This window comes from Ranitomeya imitator, chromosome 6, assembly GCF_032444005.1.
Source record: "Ranitomeya imitator isolate aRanImi1 chromosome 6, aRanImi1.pri, whole genome shotgun sequence".
In the NCBI taxonomy this organism is placed as follows: domain Eukaryota; kingdom Metazoa; phylum Chordata; class Amphibia; order Anura; family Dendrobatidae; genus Ranitomeya; species Ranitomeya imitator.
In genome coordinates, this window is record NC_091287.1 from 294193216 (window position 1) to 294213846 (window position 20631).

The 20631-nt window shown below is 44.3% G+C and overlaps 1 long non-coding RNA gene across 1 annotated transcript; it reads right to left on the minus strand.

Moving 5' to 3' along the window:
* Positions 1–5332: 5332 nt before the first annotated feature.
* On the minus strand, positions 5333–8847 carry LOC138641376 (uncharacterized). The gene is made up of 4 exons (XR_011313801.1): positions 7968–8847; positions 6571–6621; positions 5484–5591; positions 5333–5403 (listed from the first exon to the last, which is right to left on the minus strand). It is a non-coding gene; the product is annotated as an uncharacterized lncRNA (long non-coding RNA).
* Between the last annotated feature and the right edge of the window lie 11784 nt (positions 8848–20631).

A 20631-nucleotide genomic window follows, 5' to 3' on the forward strand; every position in this document is an offset into this window, starting at 1 on the left:
CCTTCCTTACTGCGCTGAAGTGTGAGTCCCTTGCTGCCCGAGGCTTCTCACAAGGTCTTCTCTCTCTCTGTCCTAAAAGTAGGACAGTAACAGCATGGCAGGCAATGTGAGCCTTTTTACAGTGTCCCTACTTGCAGCGACTCTGTGCTCTATATGCTGCTGTGCTTTCGGGTGTAGTTGTGGACATGAAACTTGAAATCTCCTGCTCTCCTTTTTTTTGCTGTGGGGCACACAGTCCCACACAGCCTCGGACTCCCGGTGTCTGGCTCCTGCGCTTCAGCATGGAGGGAGCTCAGTCGCAGCTCCCCTCTAGCTCCTTACGTCTCTGTTGCTCCTTCTCCCCTGACAATCTTTACAGACTACTGACTGACTGACTAACTCCTCCCCCAGCCAGAATATATATAGGGAAGCTCCGCTGAAACTGGGTCTATCGCTCCCCCTTCTGGCCTGGGGTCAGAAACTGTTGAATTTACATGTTACCTGTTAAAGGGATCCTCCTCACTTCCAGGCATGGCATCACCCTCCCCTGGAGGCAGGCAATACCACTGTGGTATCCGGCCTCCTGGGGTGCCACAATAACAGGAGAAATTGCACCATACAATTTGTTGTGCAACTTAGACTGGGAGGGGTTAGAACACATAAAAAGGGGAAGGACTTCCTAGGGGGAGTTAGTTAGGTGCAGGCAGTTAGTCTCAGAGTGTTAGTAGGGATCAAGGTCAGGTTTAAGTACAAGCTGTGATGGGCCCTAACAGTTTTTAGTCTCCAACCAGCATGAGGTCACATCTGAAGTTCCCAGGGTGGTCTGGGGCCAATAGCCAGGAATGTGCATAGGAATCCATGTCACGTTCTCTCCTAAGTGGAATAGGTCAGTCGGAGAAGAGCAAGAGGAAAAGATGGTGGGCCTCAGAGAAGCTATATTGCGGAGAGGAAGTTCCTGGTGCCAACAGAAGATGTTGAGGAAGAGGTAGTTCAGGCAGGATGGAAGCCAGAACTTGTAGGGAACTGTGCGTTGGGAGCAACAACTGAAAGGGATTATTTCCCATTCTGTATGCCACAACCAAATGTATCCATACTATACACTAAAACTGAATCAGTAAAATCAAACCAACAGTTTACTGATGTGTGTGTTACTAATCCCGGTCCCAAGGACACATATGTAACAGAGCCTTCCAGCTGACATGTAAGTGCAGAACGAGCACAACAACACAACAAACATGGGAAAAATATCTGTTTGAACAGGGGTTTCAGGGTGAATAGAAGTCAGTACCGGCCCTGGGCCCCCATCAGATTCACACAGTCATGTGTTACTATCCAAGAGAAACAGACCTATTTTACTCTCAGGTGTCATCCTAGTTGCATCAGGTTTTTTTTCTCTTCCCTTATTTTTCCATTCCATTTTCTAGACTGTCTGAACTTTTTTTTTACCAATTGACTCTTAACAATGGGTTAAGAATAGATAAAACTAGGATGCAATACTGAAATTAAAAGTATGTCTTCCTAGTTTCATCCGTGTTACAGATCACTATATATTTTAATGACTGAGTCTGATCCACAAACAGATGAGAACATGACTTGCTTTAAGTCCAATGGACTGTAGACACAAACCCTTTTTTAAGGTCTTGAGCAGATAAACGTATAAATTAGATGTGTGCTGTCCAATTTTTCATTGGATAGAACACCAACGGACTCATGTTCATTTTGAGGATCTGAGGTTGTGGGTTGTAATAATCACTTAGGCAGGTTAGCATTGCAACTAATTTTTATTCCTTACATACATGCTCTTACAGCAACTCCTTTTAGATTGCCAAAATGTAATGCCCCCAGTCCACAAAATCCCATCCCAGGGCCAATAGTTCTACTACCCCTGTACCAAGCAATACCCATTATCTCCCAACTTTTAGTTGACCCACAGATTTTGTATTTGCCACCGGTATTGTCTGCAGCCACAGCCCATGCTCCTCCCGATGACAGATACCACTACTGTAGCGTGTATATCCAGCTCCAGCCGGCAACAACATACAGTACAGTCCCTCCAAGTACACAAGATGGTGCAAATGACAGAGTCTCACCCTTCTGCTGGCTTGTCAAGGATCAGGACCTCTGTGACTTTGAGGCATCCATGGCTAACTACCCCAACCAGTGGTGACCCACGTTTAGTGGGCACCCACAGAGAGGAGATAGCAGCAAGCTTAGGAGGCTGACCGAGCACAGTGAGGTATGTGGCCAGGTGACCTGATTGTCCCAACCTGGGTTCTCCAAACGTCTTTGTGGGTTCAGTGATGGGCAATGGAAAAGATCTGTATTCCACCAGATGGAGCCATAGAGTCGCTCCGAAGAGGCAGACAGACCCCTTTTACACAGCTCTCATTCTGGGTATTTTCCCACAGGATTGGCGAAAGATATGGGGAGGTAATTAAACATTGCTCGATTGTTCAATTAATCTGCATATTTGTCCTAAGGTGTGTAGGCTAGTAAACCGCAGGGGGCTGATACAATACATAATCAGCAGACTTACCACATATTTACATACCAGAGTCAACGTACAGGCTCATATGAAACAATTTCTCATGTCCCTGGACTTACTAAACGAACAATACGTCTGGCATGATTAAGAATAATTCACCCCTAATCAGTGGCCAAAATGACGCTTTGTTGTCACATTCTTCAATTGGGCTTTTCAGATGATTGATTTTTCTCTCGGACCGACTGTCCGTAAGAAAAACATTGCAGCATTCACTATTCTCCTCCACGACTTGGATGAGACTTGTGTTATGACCTGGTGGTTAGGAGCACCCGGAATGACCTGATAGTTAAACCTCATACAGGATGAGCTCTGGGATGTGGGAGCTCTGCTGACCGCAAGCCCTAATCCTATCACACACACTAAAAATAGCCGTGGAGCGCTCCTGACGCTCCCTAGGCGCCTCGTCACAGCCTAAGATCTAGCTAGCCCTAGAGATAGAAAATAAAGCCTACCTTGCTTCAGAGAAATTCCCCAAAGGTAAAGGAAGCCCCCCATATATATTGACTGTGAGTAAAGATGGAAGTCACAAACGCAGAGATGAAACAGGTTTCAGCAAAGGGAGGCCAGACTTACTAAATAGACAGAGGATAGGAAAGGTAACTTTGTGATCAGCACAAAAACCTACAAAAGACCACGCAGAGTGTGCAAAAAAGACCTCCGCACCGACTCACGGTGCGGAGGGGCCACTCTGCATCCCAGAGCTTCCAGCTAGCAAGGCAAAATCATGATAACCAGCTGGACAAGAAAACAATGAACAAATAATGACTATCAGGAACTTAGCTTCTGCAGGAGAAGGCAGGTCACCAGAGAGATCCAGGAGCGAACTGAACCAATGCAAAAACATTGACAGCTGGCATGGAGTAACGATCAGAGAGGAGTTAAATAGAGCAGCCACCCAAAGGATAACCCACGTCACCTGTGTAAGGAACCTCAGAAGCAGCAGCTTCACTCATAGCCACCAGAGGGAGCCCATAGACAGAACTCGCCAAAGTACCATTCACGACCACAGGAGGGAGTTTGACAACAGAATTCACAACAGTACCCCCCCCTTGAGGAGGGGTCACCGAACCCTCACCAGAGCCCCCAGACCGATCAGGATGAGCCAAATGAAAGGCACGAGCAAGATCGGCAGCATGAACATCAGAGGCAAAAACCCAGGAATTATCTTCCTGACCAGAACCCTTCCACTTGACCAGGTACTGGAGTTTCCGTCTCGAAACACGAGAATCCAAAATCTTCTCCACCACATACTCCAACTCCCCCTCGACCAACACCGGGGCAGGAGGATCAACGGAGGGAACCATAGACGCCACGTATCTCCGCAACAACGACCTATGGAACACATTATGGATGGCAAAAGAAGCTGGAAGGTCCAAACGAAATGACACAGGATTAAGAACTTCAGAAATCTTATATGGCCCAATGAAACGAGGCTTAAACTTGGGAGAGGAAACCTTCATAGGAACATGACGAGATGACAACCAAACCAAATCCCCAACACGAAGTCGGGGACCAACACAACGCCGGCGGTTAGCGAAACGTTGAGCCTTCTCCTGGGACAATGTCAAATTGTCCACCACATGAGTCCTAATCTGCTGCAACCTGTCCACCACCGCATCCACACCATGACAGTCCGAAGGCTCAACCTGCCCTGAAGAGAAACGAGGATGGAAACCAGAATTACAGAAAAAAGGAGAAACTAAAGTAGCCGAGCTGGCCCGATTATTAAGGGCGAACTCAGCCAAAGGCAAGGACACCCAATCATCCTGATCAGCAGAAACAAAGCATCTCAGATATGTCTACAAAGTCTGATTAGTTTGTTCGGTTTGGCCATTAGTCTGAGGATAGAAAGCCGAAGAAAAAGACAAATCAATGCCCATCTTAGCGCAAAAGGACCGCCAAAACCTCAAAACATAAAGTCAAAGTAATCACTGAACTCGTATATTATCAAATTGCAAAAAGTTTATTAAATTTGAATTCGTGAAAAAGAGGTACTTGGCGAATTGACGTTTCGGCCAACCCTTGGCCTTGTTCACAAAATCGCTGTAACAAGCAAAGGACAGGACAATATTATAAACAGACAAATATCTACAAATATACATATTTACATTACATAAAAGGTCATGGTCAGACATACTCAAGAAGAAAAGACTATCTACTGCATCCTGAAGATAACATAGCGGAGAGAAGTTCAAAGGACAAGGTCATGTTGAATGCTAGAAATGGACATGGAAAGAAGACATACCCCGTTATAACTCTGTTGTTAGTACAGAAAGGACCCTATTTGACCGGTGAGTCAGGTAAAGGAATAAAGTTGCATAACCTGGAAAAAGTAATACAGCGTGAGGTTGTAATTTTGAGACTGAATATCTACACGCACCTGTACATATACACACCCCCCCATCTATATATACCCCATATAAGTGATCTAGACCGTACTCCTAGGATTATATAACCACGCCCTTCGGGGTGGATTGTAGGGTAGAGGGTAATCCAGATCTACTGGAATGGAAGCACCACATCCATGACGTCAGATGAATCGACTGGTGATCCCCATATATGTGTCCCATTATGTGAGCATATGTCTCTATTGTCACAAAAGTGAAAGCATGCCATAGACGTACTAACCATACTGAAATCATAAAGAACGCTTGCCAGTGCACTGTAGCCGCAATTCCGGCTGGAAAGACACCTATAGCTGAAATACATGTTGACATATATGTGAGGATCAGGGGGGGAATATATAGACTAGCCAGACTGTAAAAATATATACATAGTCAATGGAATACCTGCCCTGTGTGTAATGTCAGAGATACAGCTTGGGCTGTGTTCTTCCTGCGTTAACTGGAAAGCCCCAGAGGGAATGAGACCATATAATGCTGTGGGCAAAAAAGTAATATGGCTAAGACTCATAGGGGAAATGGACAATGCATACATATTCACTAGATCATAAGGGTACCTGTATCGCTTATGCATTCAGAGGCATAGATGTATTCAGGGGTATAGTAGCGGAAGTGGACTCCCTGTATGGTGTGGTATATTAAAGGCAGAGCTGGGGATGATATCCCTGTAAAAGGAGGAAGGTACAGGCTAAGCGATAGCTATCGTGGGTGGTGATACACTTATCTTTATGTTGTGCCGGAGTCTCACGTCTCTGTATCCCTTGACAGCAGAGGGCAAGCGTTGGTGGCGTAGTGGAGGAAGCCGACACAATCCTGTGTCACGGCGGTGGATCAGCTTAATGTGGGCCATGGCGTCTGGTGTATAAGAAGATCCCCGGCCGGTCATGTGACCGGAAGTGCAGGGGAACGCTGGCGCCTGCGCACAAGTGTATCCCTGGTACTAGTGTGCCAAAGTCCCCGCGCCTGCGCACTAGGAGTCGCCCTGAGCGCCAATGTGATGACACTTAAGTCTGGCGCTTGCGTCCTAACTAGCATATTGATACGTTGTTAGCGCCTGCGCTCTGTGTTCGGGCTCCAAAGGAGCCTTATAATATGTAATCATGCCCGGGTCATACCAGAAGGGGGAGGGGGGAAAAAGGGGGAAAGGCCTGGCTGTCTGCAGGCATGCTGTATGTGTACAATGATACAGGCACTGAACCTAGATGTAGACTGTCTATGGGGTGACATACAAGACAGATCACAGTAAATAAAACAAATCACACCATATCACAAGAACATATTAAATGGTAGGAGTCCAAACTAAATATAAAATAAAGAAAGAAGATGAAAAGAAAAGGAATACTGAAATGAAACTAAGGCAAATGAACAGAAAACGGATAAATAATAAAAAGAATGAAATGAATGTAAAAAAACCGAATGAAAAAAATGAATAAAAAATAGGAATAAAGAAAATGAAAAAATGTATGAATGAACAAAAATGAATGAAACAAAAGAATGACAAAATAATGAATAAAATATAATAATATAAATGAAAAAATGAAAAATAAAATGTAAAAAATAAAAAATAAAAAATAAACCGGAACAAAAGGGGGAAAGGCTAAAAAATGAAACTTATAAAAAAGACTAGTGGGGTATGCGTCTTACCAAGTCGAGCGCGTATCTCACAGAGGTTGTTAGTGCAAGTGGTCACTGGTTCTATATAGGAAATAAAATTAAGTTAGCCAGTCTATCTCGCGGTTCAAGCCACGCGGATGCAGTGTATCAAGCGTATATATCCAGAAGGTCTCTCGCTGTTTCAAAAGTTTCACATGATCACCTCCTCTCCTGGGGCGGGAGACCTTTTCTATAATCTGGAACCTTAGTTGTGCTACATTGTGGTTGGCTTCTTTAAAGTGTAGGGGGAGAGGAAGCCATAGCTTCCCACAACGAATTGTGGACTTATGGTTAGATATCCGATCTCTAACCGCTTGAGTTGTCTCCCCTACATATAATAGCCCACACGGGCATTTTATAATGTAGACAACGAAATTTGTTTCACAAGTGTAGTAGTCCTTGATTTTGTAGGACTTGCCTGTTCGTGGGTGCACTATTTCGCTTCCCTTAATCACGTTCGAGCAGCTCATACAGCCCAAACATGGAAAGGTCCCTGTTCGTTTGTGCCCTGAGAGTGTTCTAGTAGCTAATGTTTTCTGCGTGCCTAAATCGCTTTGACGACCCTATCTCACCCGTGGTCACCCGTGTGTAGGGTGTGAGTATTTTCTCCAAAAATTTTGAGAGGGGGTTGAGTACCGAGTCAGTCGAGGCTACAATGGGACGACCGGGGGGATTCTGGACATTTTTGTGTATTTTAGGGAGAATATACAATACTGGAGTAACTGGATGATGGTTAATGAGGAAGGTTTTAGTTTTGCTGTCCATGGTTCCTAAACTCATGTATTTGTCTATCACAGTATTGATTTTCCGCTGTATGGAATATGTGGGGTCCCCTTGAAGTTTTCTGTAGGTACCGGTATCAGATAATTGTCTCCTCACCTCGGTAACGTAATGATGTTTGTTCATGATAACGATGGCTCCCCCCTTATCTGCTGGTTTGATTACGATGTTCCTATTCTCACTCAACGTGTCTAATGCTTGTTTCTCTGGAGGGTTGAGGTTATGGCGGACTGGGAGGAGACCAAGGCGCTGTTCATGTATAGTCCCCTTAATGTCTCTATCAAGGAGATTGATGAAAGTTTCTACCGCGTGGTTGGACTTGGGCGGGACAAAAGTACTCGGGTTTCTCAGACCTAGTGATCCTAGGGTGATTTTAGCCTCTTCTCTCTGACTAGATGTTGTGCCTAATCTATTGACTGCTGAAATGGGAGGTTCTTCAAAGTGTACCTTTAACCTAATGTTCCTATAAAAGCGTTGGAGATCTCTTTCTAGTTGGAACGAGTCCCATTTGGGAGTAGGGCAAAAAGATAGGCCCATTTTCAAGACTTTAAGCTCTAGAGGAGAAAGGGTGTAGTCAGAGATGTTTACTACAGAGTTTGGACTCCTACCTGTGATCGCAATGTCATGTGGCGGTCCACGTTTCTTCTTCCTTCCCCTCCTTGTGGGCGCGTGGCTTGTCCTAAAAACGCGGTCCTGTTGCTCCACCAGTCTCGCTGCCGGATCCTGCAGACGAGCCCCCGGCCGGCGAGGAGCCCCCTGAGGGGTAATTCCCTCCTGGTGTGCGTCGATATCTTGGTCTTGTTCGGCGGGGGGCTGAATCCTCCCATCGGTACACTTTGTTAGATAAATAGTCCTCAGTGTCCCTTTGGAATTTAGTCCGTTTCCTTTCTTCAAGGGACCGTTGGTAAGTAGCAAGGCTTGAATCTATTTTACTTTTGAGCGTAGAAAGTTCAGTAGTATTCAGAGTAGCTGTCAATTGAGTCTCGATACTCTCTATTTTTTCTTCGGTATTTTTTATAGCTTCTTGCAGGTGTTCAATAGTCAATAGTATTATGTCAAAAGAGCACTTGTTCAGAATTTTTTGAAATGTTGCACAGTACTTCGCATTGTCCGAGAATAGTGTTGGACGTAAGTTGCAGCGTAAACCTCGAGGTATTCTGGCCTGTCGATGGTACTCTCCCAAAGTTGCACAATGCAGATCGTAGCTGATGAGCTTCTTCCTCTCCTTCTCCCAATCTCTCAATTTTACATCCTTGCTTGGTAGATGAAGAAAGTCAGTTCTAGTCTTTATCTTGGACAAGATGGTGGAGCCTGTGGTTTCATCATAGACGTATGTCTCGGCTGACATGGATTCGATTGGTGCTTATAACTTACGAAGCTAATAACTGTAGAAAGAATTGAAAGCTAGCACTCAATCAACTAAAGTTCATGGTGCCAGTGAACGGGATACTCGATCCCACAAGTCATAAAGTCAAAGTAATCACTGCACTCGTATATTATCAAATTGCAAAAAGTTTATTAAATTTGAATTCGTGAAAAAGAGGTACTTGGCGAATTGACGTTTCGGCCAACCCTTGGCCTTGTTCACAAAATCGCTGTAACAAGCAAAGGACAGGACAATATTATAAACAGACAAATATCTACAAATATACATATTTACATTACATAAAAGAATACATGTCAAAAGAGTTTAGCTGCCATGGTCAGACATACTCAAGAAGAAAAGACTATCTACTGCATCCTGAAGATAACATAGCGGAGAGAAGTTCAAAGGACAAGGTCATGTTGAATGCTAGAAATGGACATGGAAAGAAGACATACCCCGTTATAACTCTGTTGTTTGTACAGAAAGGATCCTATTTGACCGGTGAGTCAGGTAAAGGAATAAAGTTGCATAACCTGGAAAAAGTAATACAGCGTGAGGTTGTAATTTTGAGACTGAATATCTACACGCACCCGTACATATACACACCCCCCATCTATATATACCCCATATAAGTGATCTAGACCGTACTCCTAGGATTATATAACCACGTGCTTCGGGGTGGATTGTAGGGTAGAGGGTAATCCAGATCTACTGGAATGGAAGCACCACATCCATGACGTCAGATGAATCGACTGGTGATCCCCATATATGTGTCCTATTATGTGAGCATATGTGTTGTGAATTCTGTGGCTGAATTCACTCCTGTGGACACAAGTGGTACTGCAGCTTCTGAGCTTCCTCCCTCAGGTGTTCTGGTGAGCTCGTTAACTGCTTCATTACTTAACTCCGCCTGATGCTGCTATCCTTGCTCCTTGTCAATGTTTCAGTGTTGGATCTGAGCTTCTCCTGATTGTTCCTGTGACCTGCTGCTCTGTATAGCTAAGTGCTTTTTGCTTTTTTGTTGCTTTTTTTCTGTCCAGCTTGTCTTTTGTTTTGCTGGAAGCTCTGAGACGCAAAGGGTGTACCGCCGTGCCGTTAGTTCGGCACGGTGGGTTTTTTTTGCCCCCTTTGCGTGGTTTTGCTTTAGGGTTTTTTGTAGACTGCAAAGTTCGCTTTACTGTCCTCGCTCTGTCCTAGAATATCGGGCCCCACTTTGCTGAATCTATTTCATCCCTACGTTTTGTCTTTTCATCTTACTCACAGTCATTATATGTGGGGGGCTGCCTTTTCCTTTGGGGAATTTCTCTGGGGCAAGTCAGGCCTATTTTTCTATCTTCAGGCTAGCTAGTTTCTTAGGCTGTGCCGAGTTGCCTAGGTAGTTGTTAGGCGCAATCCACAGCCGCTTTTAGTTGTGTTTAGGATAGGATCAGGTGTGCAGTCTACAGAGTTTCCACGTCTCAGAGCTCGTTCTTGTATTTTTGGGTATTTGTCAGATCACTGTGTGCGCTCTGATCGCTAAGCACACTGTGTTTCTGGATTGCCTTCATAACACCTGTCATTAGCAAACATAACAGTACAAGGAGCCTAACTAATGATTCTCAATAGAGGGAAAGAAAAAGTTCTGACATCATTTTTTTTTTTTTTTTTTTTCTGCTCTGTGTTCACTTTTTTTTTCTTTCCCCTAGACATTTGGGTGATTCTGGACACAGGTGTGGACATGGATATTCAGGGTCTGTGCTCTTCAATAGATAATCTCGTTATAAATGTACAAAAAATTCAAGATACTATTGATCAGAAATCTATGTTAGAACCAAGAATTCCTATTCCTGATTTGTTTTTTGGAGATAGAACTAAGTTTCTAAGTTTCAAAAATAATTGTAAGCTATTTCTGGCCTTGAAACCTCATTCTTCTGGTAATCCTATTCAACAGGTTTTGATTATTATTTCTTTTTTGCGCGGCGACCCTCAAGACTGGGCATTTTCTCTTGCGCCAGGAGACCCTGCATTGAGTAGTGTCGATGCGTTTTTCCTGGCGCTCGGATTGCTGTACGATGAGCCTAATTCAGTGGATCAGGTTGAGAAAAATTTGCTGGCTTTGTGCCAGGGTCAGGATGATATAGAAGTATATTGTCAGAAATTTAGGAAATGGTCAGTACTCACTCAGTGGAATGAATCTGCGCTGGCAGCTTTGTTCAGAAAGGGTCTCTCTGAGGCTCTTAAGGATGTCATGGTGGGATTTCCTATGCCTGCTGGTTTGAATGAGTCTTTGTCTTTGGCCATTCAGATCGGTCGACGCTTGCGCGAGCGTAAATCTGTGCACCATTTGGCGGTACTGCCTGAGGTTAAACCTGAGCCTATGCAGTGCGATAGGACTATGACTAGAGTTGAACGGCAGGAATACAGACGTCTGAATGGTCTGTGTTTCTACTGTGGTGATTCCACTCATGCTATTTCTGATTGTCCTAAGCGCACTAGGCGGTCCGCTAGGTCTGCCGTCATTGGTACTGTACAGTCCAAATTCCTTCTGTCCATTACCTTGATATGCTCTTTGTCGTCGTTTTCTGTCATGGCGTTTGTGGATTCGGGCGCTGCCCTGAATCTGATGGATTTGGATTATGCTAAACGTTGTGGGTTTTTCTTGGAGCCTTTGCGGTGTCCTATTCCATTGAGAGGAATTGATGCTACACCTTTGGCCAAGAATAAACCTCAATACTGGGCCCAGCTGACCATGTGCATGGCTCCTGCACATCAGGAAGTTATTCGCTTTCTGGTGTTGCATAATCTGCATGATGTGGTCGTGTTGGGGTTGCCATGGCTACAAACCCATAATCCAGTATTGGATTGGAATTCCATGTCGGTATCCAGCTGGGGTTGTCAGGGGGTACATGGTGATGTTCCATTTTTGTCGATTTCGTCATCCACCCCTTCTGAGGTCCCAGAGTTCTTGTCTGATTATCAGGATGTATTTGAAGAGCCCAAGTCCGATGCTCTACCTCCGCATAGGGATTGTGATTGTGCTATCAATTTGATTCCTGGTAGTAAATTCCCTAAAGGTCGATTATTTAATTTATCCGTGCCCGAACACGCCGCTATGCGCAGTTATGTGAAGGAATCCCTGGAGAAGGGACATATTCACCCATCGTCATCACCACTGGGAGCAGGGTTCTTCTTTGTAGCCAAGAAGGATGGTTCGCTGAGACCGTGTATTGATTACCGCCTTCTTAATAAAATCACTGTTAAATTTCAGTATCCCTTGCCATTGTTATCTGACTTGTTTGCTCGGATTAAGGGGGCTAGTTGGTTCACTAAGATAGATCTTCGTGGTGCGTATAATCTGGTGAGAATCAGGCAAGGAGATGAATGGAAAACTGCATTCAATACGCCCGAGGGTCATTTTGAGTATCTAGTGATGCCGTTCGGACTTGCCAATGCTCCATCTGTGTTTCAGTCTTTTATGCATGACATCTTCCGTGAGTATCTGGATAAATTCCTGATTGTTTACTTGGATGACATTTTGATCTTCTCAGATGATTGGGAGTCTCATGTGAAGCAGGTCAGAATGGTTTTTCAGGTCCTGCGTGCTAACTCTTTGTTTGTGAAGGGATCAAAGTGTCTCTTCGGTGTGCAGAAAGTTTCATTTTTGGGGTTCATCTTTACCCCTTCTACTATCGAGATGGATCCAGTTAAGGTCCAAGCCATCCAGGATTGGATTCAGCCGACATCTCTGAAAAGTCTGCAAAAGTTCCTGGGCTTTGCTAATTTTTATCGTCGCTTCATCTGTAATTTTTCTAGCATTGCCAAACCATTGACCGATTTGACCAAGAAGGGTGCTGATTTGGTTAATTGGTCTTCTGCTGCTGTGGAAGCTTTTCAGGAGTTGAAGCGTCGTTTTTGTTCTGCCCCTGTGTTGTGTCAGCCAGATGTTTCTCTTCCGTTCCAGGTCGAGGTTGATGCTTCTGAGATTGGAGCAGGGGCGGTTTTGTCACAGAGAGGTTCTGATTGCTCAGTGATGAAACCATGTGCTTTCTTTTCCAGGAAGTTTTTGCCCGCTGAGCGTAATTATGATGTGGGCAATCGAGAGTTGCTGGCCATGAAGTGGGCATTCGAGGAGTGGCGTCATTGGCTTGAAGGAGCTAAGCATCGCGTGGTGGTATTGACTGATCATAAGAACTTGACTTATCTCGAGTCTGCCAAGCGCTTGAATCCTAGACAGGCCCGTTGGTCGTTATTTTTTGCCCGCTTCGACTTTGTGATTTCGTACCTTCCGGGCTCTAAAAATGTGAAGGCGGATGCTCTGTCTAGGAGTTTTGTGCCCGACTCTCCGGGTTTATCTGAGCCAGCGGGTATCCTCAAGGAAGGAGTCATTGTGTCTGCCATCTCCCCTGATTTGCGACGGGTGCTGCAAAAATTTCAGGCGAATAAACCTGATCGTTGTCCAGCAGAGAAACTGTTCGTCCCTGATAGGTGGACTAATAAACTTATCTCTGAACTTCATTGTTCGGTGTTGGCTGGTCATCCTGGAATCTTTGGTACCAGAGAGTTAGTGGCTAGATCCTTCTGGTGGCCATCTCTGTCACGGGATGTACGTACTTTTGTGCAGTCCTGTGGGATTTGTGCTAGGGCTAAGCCCTGCTGTTCTCGTGCCAGTGGGTTGCTTTTGCCCTTGCCGGTCCCAAAGAGGCCTTGGACACATATTTCGATGGATTTCATTTCTGACCTTCCCGTTTCTCAAAAGATGTCAGTCATTTGGGTGGTCTGTGATCGCTTTTCTAAAATGGTCCATCTGGTGCCCTTGGCTAAATTGCCTTCCTCCTCTGATTTGGTACCTTTGTTCTTTCAGCATGTGGTTCGGTTGCATGGCATTCCTGAGAATATTGTTTCTGACAGAGGTTCCCAGTTTGTTTCAAGGTTTTGGCGAGCCTTTTGTGGTAGGATGGGCATTGACCTATCCTTTTCCTCGGCTTTCCATCCTCAGACTAATGGCCAGACCGAACGAACCAATCAGACCTTGGAAACATATCTGAGATGTTTTGTTTCTGCAGACCAGGATGATTGGGTGTCCTTTTTGCCGTTGGCTGAGTTCGCCCTTAATAATCGGGCCAGCTCGGCTACCTTGGTTTCTCCATTTTTTTGCAATTCTGGGTTCCATCCTCGTTTCTCTTCAGGACAGGTTGAGTCTTCGGACTGTCCTGGTGTGGATTCTGTGGTGGATAGGTTGCAGCAGATCTGGACTCAGGTAGTGGACAATTTGATCTTGTCCCAGGAGAAAGCTCAACTTTTCGCTAATCGCAGACGCCGTGTGGGTCCCCGACTTCGTGTTGGGGATCTGGTTTGGTTATCTTCTCGTCATATTCCTATGAAGGTTTCCTCTCCTAAATTTAAACCTCGTTTTATTGGTCCGTATAGGATTTCTGAGGTTCTCAATCCTGTGTCTTTTCGTTTGACCCTCCCAGACTCCTTTTCCATACATAATGTATTCCATAGGTCGTTGTTGCGGAGATACGTGGCACCTATGGTTCCATCTGTTGAGCCTCCTGCCCCGGTTTTGGTGGAGGGGGAATTGGAGTATATTGTGGAGAAGATTTTGGATTCTCGTGTTTCTAGACGGAAACTCCAGTATCTGGTTAAATGGAAGGGTTATGCTCAGGAAGATAATTCCTGGGTTTTTGCCTCTGATGTTCATGCTTCCGATCTTGTTCGTGCCTTTCATGCGGCTCATCCTGGTCGGCCTGGGGGCTCTGGTGAGGGTTCGGTGACCCCTCCTCAAGGGGGGGTACTGTTGTGAATTCTGTGGCTGAATTCACTCCTGTGGTCACAAGTGGTACTGCAGCTTCTGAGCTTCCTCCCTCAGGTGTTCTGGTGAGCTCGTTAACTGCTTCATTACTTAACTCCGCCTGATGCTGCTATCCTTGCTCCTTGTCAATGTTTCAGTGTTGGATCTGAGCTTCTCCTGATTGTTCCTGTGACCTGCTGCTCTGTATAGCTAAGTGCTTTTTGCTTTTTTGTTGCCTTTTTTCTGTCCAGCTTGTCTTTTGTTTTGCTGGAAGCTCTGAGACGCAAAGGGTGTACCGCCGTGCCGTTAGTTCGGCACGGTGGGTTTTTTTTGCCCCCTTTGCGTGGTTTTGCTTTAGGGTTTTTTGTAGACTGCAAAGTTCGCTTTACTGTCCTCGCTCTGTCCTAGAATATCGGGCCCCACTTTGCTGAATCTATCTCATCCCTACGTATTGTCTTTTCATCTTACTCACAGTCATTATATGTGGGGGGCTGCCTTTTCCTTTGGGGAATTTCTCTGGGGCAAGTCAGGCCTATTTTTCTATCTTCAGGCTAGCTAGTTTCTTAGGCTGTGCCGAGTTGCCTAGGTAGTTGTTAGGCGCAATCCACAGCCGCTTTTAGTTGTGTTTAGGATAGGATCAGGTGTGCAGTCTACAGAGTTTCCACGTCTCAGAGCTCGTTCTTGTATTTTTGGGTATTTGTCAGATCACTGTGTGCGCTCTGATCGCTAAGCACACTGTGTTTCTGGATTGCCTTCATAACACCTGTCATTAGCAAACATAACACATACTGTATGTCTCTATTGTCACAAAAGTGAAAGCATGCCATAGACGTACTAACCATACTGAAATCATAAAGAACGCTTGCCAGTGCACTGTAGCCGCAATTCCGGCTGGAAAGACACCTATAGCTGAAATACATGTTGACATATATGTGAGGATCAGGGGGGAATATATAGACTAAAAAAAACCAAAAAAAACAGGATTCATAAAAAATAACCTTTATTAATATATACTACTAAAACACTCTAATCATTAAAACACAATAACAGAAATGTGCCTATATGGTCCTAGAGCGACACTATGCTTTGTCCTACCTGGCAGCGGGGGTTGGCACCCTAAATTACGCTTGGCGCCCCCACTCCACGGCGGCTCGCCCTCAGAATCCCTAGAGATCCCTACGATACAGGAAACCTGGAGCAACCTAATAAATGCCTAACGGACAAACCCTACCTGACAGTGGAGGTTGGCACCCTACTTTGAAACGGTTGGCGCCCCCACTCAGCGTCGACTTACCCTAGGATCCCTCAAAAAATCCCTACAATGGAGATAAAGATCAGAAAAATGTCCCAATACACCCTGATAACCACAAAAATAAATAAAAAATGTGAAACAAAAACATAAAGAAAATAACCTAACCAGATAATGTAGTGTAATAGAGAGATCAGTATATCACAGATTGGGCTTCAGTCTACAAAATCGGATATGCCCAGCTAGCAAAAGGTATATCAGGATGCAGTAAATAAATCTCACATCATCAAAAAAATAAAAAAGATGATAACATATCCAATAGGGGGACACATTTATATCATAAAGTCAATCAGTATATGATTATGTTAGCGAGACACAATCGTCTCTAGCCGAACAGGCAATATACAAATGTTTAAAGAATTTGCCCAAAAAGCCCCCTCATATGGACAAAAAAAGGCTATTATATCAATCTCCGATAATGCAAGTACCCACGGCAATAATAAAGTGCGAAGTGCCAAATTTGAAAAAGGGGCAAAGGACCGATAATTATAACAGTGTTATCGTCACAAGAAGCCCCGTAATGACTCAGACTTATCCCTTAATAATAAAGGGTGCAGAAACAATAGTCACAGCAGCATAGTAATTCAATGATTGGCACAGTAAGATTAAATATACTCATCTGTGAGCTGCGGCACGAGAACCCGAAATCCGGGTGATGCCATAGGAGATGATGATACAGAGATGACAAAAGCAGCACTCGATCAAAATCTTATCCCCAAAACAATGCCCGACGCGTTTCCCCCCCCATTGTTGCAAGGGGGTTCATCAGGGGTCAGCAGCACGAGTAATCCAAGCTTGGATTTCGGGTTCTCGTGCCGCAGCTCACAGATGAGTATCTTTAATCTTACTGTGCCAATCATTGAATTACTATGCTGCTGTGACTATTGTTTCTGCACCCTTTATTATTAAGGGATAAGTCTGAGTCATTACGGGGCTTCTTGTGACGATAACACTGTTATAATTATCGGTCCTTTGCCCCTTTTTCAAATTTGGCACTTCGCACTTTATTATTGCCGTGGGTACTTGCATTATCGGAGATTGATATAATAGCCTTTTTTTGTCCATATGAGGGGGCTTTTTGGGCAAATTCTTTAAACATTTGTATATTGCCTGTTCGGCTAGAGACGATTGTGTCTCGCTAACATAATCATATACTGTTTGACTTTATGATATAAATGTGTCCCCCTATTGGATATGTTATCATCTTTTTTATTTTTTTGATGATGTGAGATTTATTTACTGCATCCTGATATACCTTTTGCTAGCTGGGCATATCCGATTTTGTAGACTGAAGCCCAATCTGTGATATACTGATCTCTCTATTACACTACATTATCTGGTTAGGTTATTTTCTTTATGTTTTTGTTTCACATTTTTTATTTATTTTTGTGGTTATCAGGGTGTATTGGGACATTTTTCTGATCTTTATCTCCATTGTAGGGATTTTTTGAGGGATCCTAGGGTAAGTCGACGCTGAGTGGGGGCGCCAACCGTTTCAAAGTAGGGTGCCAACCTCCACTGTCAGGTAGGGTTTGTCCGTTAGGCATTTATTAGGTTGCTCCAGGTTTCCTGTATCGTAGGGATCTCTAGGGATTCTGAGGGCGAGCCGCCGTGGAGTGGGGGCGCCAAGCGTAATTTAGGGTACCAACCCCCGCTGCCAGGTAGGACAAAGCATAGTGTCGCTCTAGGACCATATAGGCACATTTCTGTTATTGTGTTTTAATGATTAGAGTGTTTTAGTAGTATATATTAATAAAGGTTATTTTTTATGAATCCTGTTTTTTTTGGTTTTTTTGAGCTTGAAAGGGTTCTAGAATATATTTTTGTTGGTTTTTTCTCTGGGAATATATAGACTAGCCAGACTGTAAAAATATATACATAGTCAATGGAATACCTGCCCTGTGTGTAATGTCAGAGATACAGCTTGGGCTGTGTTCTTCCTGCGTTAACTGGAAAGCCCCAGAGGGAATGAGACCATATAATGCTGTGGGCAAAAAAGTAATATGGCTAAGACTCATAGGGGAAATGGACAATGCATACATATTCACTGGATCATAAGGGTACCTGTATCGCTTATGCATTCAGAGGCATAGATGTATTCAGGGGTATAGTAGCGGAAGTGGACTCCCTGTATGGTGTGGTATATTAAAGGCAGAGCTGGGGATGATATCCCTGTAAAAGGAGGAAGGTACAGGCTAAGCGATAGCTATCGTGGGTGGTGATACACTTATCTTTATGTTGTGCCGGAGTCTCACGTCTCTGTATCCCTTGACAGCAGGGGGCAAGCGTTGGTGGCGTAGTGGAGGAAGCCGACACAATCCTGTGTCACGGCGGTGGATCAGCTTAATGTGGGCCATGGCGTCTGGTGTATAAGAAGATCCCCGGCCGGTCATGTGACCGGAAGTGCAGGGGAACGCTGGCGCCTGCGCACAAGTGTATCCCTGGTACTAGTGTGCCAAAGTCCCCGCGCCTGCGCACTAGGAGTCGCCCTGAGCGCCAATGTGATGACACTTAAGTCTGGCGCTTGCGTCCTAACTAGCATATTGATACGTTGTTAGCGCCTGCGCTCTGTGTTCGGGCTCCAAAGGAGCCTTATAATATGTAATCATGCCCGGGTCATACCAGAAGGGGGAGGGGGGAAAAAGGGGGAAAGGCCTGGCTGTCTGCAGGCATGCTGTATGTGTACAATGATACAGGCACTGAACCTAGATGTAGACTGTCTATGGGGTGACATACAAGACAGATCACAGTAAATAAAACAAATCACACCATATCACAAGAACATATTAAATGGTAGGAGTCCAAACTAAATATAAAATAAAGAAAGAAAATGAAAAGAAAAGGAATACTGAAATGAAACTAAGGCAAATGAACAGAAAACGGATAAATAATAAAAAGAATGAAATGAATGTAAAAAAACCGAATGAAAAAAATGAATAAAAAATGGGAATAAAGAAAATGAAAAAATGTATGAATGACCAAAAATGAATGAAACAAAAGAATGACAAAATAATGAAAAAAATATAATAATATAAATGAAAAAATGAAAAATAAAATGTAAAAAATAAAAAATAAAAAATAAACCGGAACAAAAGGGGGAAAGGCTAAAAAATGAAACTCATGAAAAAGACTAGTGGGGTATGCGTCTTAACAAGTTGAGCGCGTATCTCACAGAGGTTGTTAGTGCAAGTGGTCACTGGTTCTATATAGGAAATAAAATTAAGTTAGCCAGTCTATCTCGCGGTTCAAGCCACGCGGATGCAGTGTATCAAGCGTATATATCCAGAAGGTCTCTCGCTGTTTCAAACGTTTCACATGATCACCTCCTCTCCTGGGGCGGGAGACCTTTTCTATAATCTGGAACCTTAGTTGTGCTACATTGTGGTTGGCTTCTTTAAAGTGTAGGGGGAGAGGAAGCCATAGCTTCCCACAACGAATTGTGGACTTATGGTTAGATATCCGATCTCTAACCGCTTGAGTTGTCTCCCCTACATATAATAGCCCACACGGGCATTTTATAATGTAGACAACGAAATTTGTTTCACAAGTGTAGTAGTCCTTGATTTTGTATGACTTGCCTGTTCGTGGGTGCACTATTTCGCTTCCCTTAATCACGTTCGAGCAGCTCATACAGCCCAAACATGGAAAGGTCCCTGTTCGTTTGTGCCCTGAGAGTGTTCTAGTAGCTAATGTTTTCTGCGTGCCTAAATCCGCTTTGACGACCCTATCTCTTATGTTCTTGGGCCTTTTGGTACACATCAGTGGGGGTTCCTTGAATATGGGAATAGTTGGGTATGCCCTGTTCAAAAGTGGCCAATGTGCCCGAATTAAGTTATGTATTCTCCGCATTGTCGGATGATGACTATGAACAAATAGGAGTCTAGGGTTCTTTTGGGGTTTTATTGCTCCGATCTCTGTTTCATCAAGAACCTTGATGGACTCAGTATTAAGGAGGTCAGCGGGATAGTTACGGGCCCTAAATTTTTCCGACATTTCTTGTACCCTGGTTGCTTTCACTTCTGGGTCAGAAACAATCCTAGAGACTCTCTTGAACTGGGATCTTGGAAGGCTGTCTTTGGTAGACTTAGGGTGACAGCTGTTGTAGAGCAGAAGGCTGTTACAATCAGTTGGTTTAGAATATATGTCTGTGCTCAAAATACCCACGGAGTCTTTGAGGACTTTAGTGTCCAGGAAGGTGACTTCACTGTGGTGGTGTACAAGTGTGAAGGTGAGTTCTGGTCTGGTGGTATTGATGTCATTATAGAATTCCTGAAGACTGGTGTGGTTCCCCTGCCATATGCAAAATATATCATGGATATATCTATACCAAATTCGTGCATGCTGTTGAAAAATGGGGTTGGCATATACATGCTCTCTCTCGAAATGATCCATGTACAGATTAGCGTATGCCGAGGCCACATTGGACCCCATGGCAGTGCCACATGTCTGCACAAAGAAGTCATCCTCGAAGAGGAAGAAGTTTTCTCTAAGCACCAGATTCAAGAGATCTATACATAGGTCATGTGTATTGTTGTCAATTCCTGCTTCTTGTAACGTAAGTGAAACAGCTGCAATCCCCCTGTCGTGAACGATGGAGGTATACAGACTGTTGACGTCTAATGTGCATAGTAGACTGTCAGGAGGAACGCTTGAAATGTTTCGGATTTTAGTTAAAAAGTCACTGGTATCCAATATGAATGACTTGGTCACCCGTGTGTAGGGTGTGAGTATTTTCTCCAAAAATTTTGAGAGGGGGTTGAGTACCGAGTCAGTCGAGGCTACAATGGGACGACCGGGGGGATTCTGGACATTTTTGTGTATTTT